This window comes from Euphorbia lathyris, chromosome 1 (assembly GCF_963576675.1).
Source record: "Euphorbia lathyris chromosome 1, ddEupLath1.1, whole genome shotgun sequence".
Classification (NCBI taxonomy): Eukaryota; Viridiplantae; Streptophyta; class Magnoliopsida; order Malpighiales; family Euphorbiaceae; genus Euphorbia; species Euphorbia lathyris.
Window position 1 is genome coordinate 117,214,148 of NC_088910.1, and position 4,115 is coordinate 117,218,262.

At 36.8% G+C, this 4,115-nt stretch overlaps 1 non-coding gene across 1 annotated transcript; it reads left to right on the plus strand.

Annotated features, from left to right (window-relative positions):
• The first annotated feature begins 786 nt into the window (after positions 1-786).
• On the plus strand, positions 787-893 carry LOC136215999 (small nucleolar RNA R71). The gene has a single exon (XR_010682997.1). It is a non-coding gene; the product is annotated as a small nucleolar RNA R71 (small nucleolar RNA).
• The last annotated feature ends 3,222 nt before the right edge of the window (positions 894-4,115 follow it).

Below are 4,115 nucleotides of genomic sequence, written 5' to 3' on the forward strand. Positions count from 1 at the left end.
GAGCGAAGAGTGATAGCCTTAACATGCTCTTTCGGATTTTCTTCCGTTTGGCTGGGAAGACTTCCCTCTTTGCGGGATGGAATTGATTTAGCAAGTTGTCCAATTTGAACCTCCAAATTATGGATGCTAGATGATTGGTTTTTGATAAGCTGGTCGAATTTATTTTCGATCCGTTTAAAACCATCGTCTTGATTACTTACCTTTCCATTCATAGCATCTATAAATTTGTCGATTTTTGAAGATAAAGTGCTAATCGTATCTCTTGTTTGATTTTGATAATTATTTATACGATATTGATTAGCATTTGCATTATTATTATTATTACCATCTTTCCAGTTAAAGTTAGGATGATTTCTCCATCCAGGATTATAAGTATTAGAATAAGGATTAGTAGTTTGGTTTTGTCCTTGGACAAAATTTACCTGTTCTATCTCATTCATACCTTCGTAGTCAATGTCTCTCTGGATCGGATCATTAGGATCACATGGTGCCATAAATTTATCAATTTTGTGCGATAAGGCAGAAAATTGGGCTTGTAACATTGCTACAGGATCAAGATTCATTATACCTTTAACCGATGATGTATATGAGGATGATGGTTTCGCCGTTGGTATATGTCCACGCTCTGCGGGCCACATACTGCTGTTGATTGCCATTTCCTCCAAAAGTTCTCTTGCTTGGGCGGATGTCTTTTTCATAAATAACCCTCCAGACATAGCATCTAATGAACCTCTAGTCGTAGGATTTAATCCATTATAGAATGTCTGCATTAAAAGTGCATCTGGCAATTGGTGGTGTGGGCATAAACGTTGAAGTTCTTTAAAACGTTCCCAAGCTTCATAAAGAGTTTCATTATCATTTTGTGTGAAAGATGTCAACTCTTTGATGACTCTTGCGGTTTTTGCTAAGGGAAAATATTTTTGTAAAAATGCTTGGGCTAATTGGTCCCAAGTTTCAAATGTTGCAGCAGGCATAGAAGTTAACCAATTTTTTGCCTTATCCTTCAAAGTGAGAGGAAAGAGGCGAAGTTTGATTGCTTCGGCTGTTACATCAGTAATTTTAAAAGTGTCACAAATTTCTAAGAAATTTGTCAAATGTGCATTAGGGTTTTCGTTAGGCAATCCGTAAAACGTTGCATTGTTTTGCAACATATTAAGCAAAGCAGGCTTAATTTCAAATTGATTTGCGTTTATACGGGGTCTAACTACACTATTAGTTACACCGGCCATTCCTGGCCTAGCGTAATCCATAAGTGTCGGTGGATCGGCCATAATTTCTGGCTGGTCTACTTTTGTTTTTAAGGGTGTTTTGTCTTTGTTTTTGTTGTTTTTCTTGTTTTTCTTAAGTGTTCTTTCAATTTCTGGATCAAAAGGATCTGGTGGCGTGCCCGAATTTCGTGAACTGCGCATCAACTTGAAATTGTAACACGAGCCAAACTACCTTCGAAACAAAATTGAAAGCAAATATGTTATAAAACTGAAAATAAATAAAATATAAAAGTTGTATAAAAATAATGTATAAACCTAGATTCGAAAATAAAATGCGAAAAATAAAAATTTTGTCAAAAATTTTGGCGTATCCCCGGCAACGGCGCCAAAAACTTGTTGAGCGATTTCCGCAAGTGCACGGTTTCGCTTGTAGTAATAAAAATATCGATCCCACAGAGATACGTTTTTTAACGAAAAACTTATTTTTGAATCTTTAATTTCGAACTTGTTAGATTTATAAAATGTAAATAAAAAGTGAAAATTGGATTAATTGAATTTAGGAAATTTATTTGATTGAATTTGAAAACTTTGAGTATTTGAAAATGCTGGAATAAGATTATATATTTAGAATAAATCGATTGTTAGAAAGATCTTCTGATTTTAAGGATGAATTTTACAAAACAGGAACATTTAGAACTTATTAGAAAAAGGAATGAATTTGTTCATTTGCATTAAGCAAAGAAAACAACTTAAACTTTGTATTATTATGATGATGAAATAAATGACGGAACCTCTAATTAATTGGCTTTGAACGCGACAAAACCCTTCCGGGATAGTTGCCCTTACTCAAATTAACACTCTTTCGAGATGATAATTTGCCTAAGTGTTCAACAAAGTTTCCTTGTAATGATTTTGAATTCAAGTGCATATTAATGAAAACACCAGCCTCACTTATATTGGATTGGTTACCATAAGTGCTGCATAATGATTTGTCGAATAGAACGGACTTTATTAGATGAAATGTAAATTGATACAAGTTTACAGAGAATAAGGAGCATCGAGTTCTTCGAGGGCGTGCAAGTGAAGGGCTTGATCGGTTCCGCTTCCTTGGGTTTCCTAGGAGGTTGTCAGGCTCGGGGGCGAACACTTTACTCAATCTTCTCGCTGTAACTTCGTAATAGGGATTCGGTCGGCCACTACCATGATGCAAACTAAAACTGGAACAATGTCTAAACGCTACTGAGTTGTAATTAAACTATAAACAATATATGTACCTCATCTTGTTTTGTACAGAATCTAATTTCTAACTCTCGAAATGTTTTTACTTAGAACTTCGACATAAGTTCTACGCTCTGATTTCTATATCTATATTATAGCATTTCATTACACTTTTTCTCAACATCAACTCTTTATTTATAGATGTTGAAGGGTTGTGTTTGAAGTGATGTATCCGTTGGTTAAGAGTCATGTCCGTTGTGAAAGGACGTCTTTATCCACTTGAACGAACGCGTTTCTTGGATTTTCAGCATGTGTTAAATGCTCTTGGTGAATTTCTGCACTTACCGAGGATAGTAATCCGCGGCCATGAATGACGTAGCACTGAGCTGAGCGACGGACGAATGGGAGAATTGGTTGTACCGCGCGTGTCGCGGCCGCGGGTCTGGGATCCTCTATCTTGGCCCGGCAGGTTTCCTTTGTTCTTCGCTTTCGTTCGTGTCTTCGACTTGGTGCTTTCGATTTACGTCGTCTTTGACTCCTTTTGAAGGGTTTTTCTTCTGTTTTAGATCCTTTTTCGTTCCTATTTGGATTTTACCAAATATTCAAGTACCTTGCAAGAAAGAAAGATATTCGAAAGTAAAAGTAATCTAAACAGATATAAATAACACAAATTCGTAATAAAAATGATGTAAATGTTAATGATATTTTAGGTATATTTTGGGCTTAACAGTATGCATTCATAAGCATTATTGCAAACCTTTTGGGTAATTTCTGCGAAACCTCTAGCGAGAGTCCATTCGTCGCTCGAAAGAGGCTAGTGTAAGTTCCCCCTTATAGTAAGGCGCCAAAGGGTCCCCATCCATTCGTTAGGGGCGAATTTGTGCGGTCCTGTGAGGTCCCGCGATCAGCCGTGTCAGCATATAGTAGCCTTAGAAGTTGCCATAGGATTACCCGTTACTATTTTTGATGTGATAAATGAATCAGTTCGTGTTTTCAAATTGCCATGATACGTGTCTAATCCTAAAATATGTAAAGAAAATGAAACGATACGTTAATATATACTCTTAAACCGATATACAAACTACCCCAAAGCATCGAAACGATTCGAACTAAAGACAACTTAGTCATCTCGTATGAATGAACTTGTGCGACCCGCCTGGTCCCTTTCCGTGTCCCGAAGAAGTCACATGTTCAGGAAATATGTTGTGACGTAAGCACGTATTAGTTCAAGTCGCTTTGATATCAAGGATAGTTATATCTCGATTCAAAAGACTATATTAACAGGTAGCCGTTATTCACATTCTTTAAATAGGTTGGGATAAAACGAGATTATGACAGAACGAAAACAAAGAACATTTCTGTTTTGAATGACCCCGTTGTAACGTAAAGAGTTTCGCAAACGTGGCCCGTCCCTTCCGAATAAAAGACGAGCTCTTACGTTATGCCTTGTGTCGTTCTTAAGAGAAATGGACGTATCCGCAAAAAGTGACTAAGAAAATAAAAGAAAAGCAAAAAGAAACAAACGACCAAAGTCATTCTGTATCTACGATGTATATCCATCCCGAGGGTAGTTAAAGAAAATGAACCAATGCCGTTAAATATGTGCCTCGAGCCGGTATGTACGCCGTTTAAAAACATAAAGCCGAATTAAGCTAAAACTGCATAATTGCGCCATATGGACGAGACTGT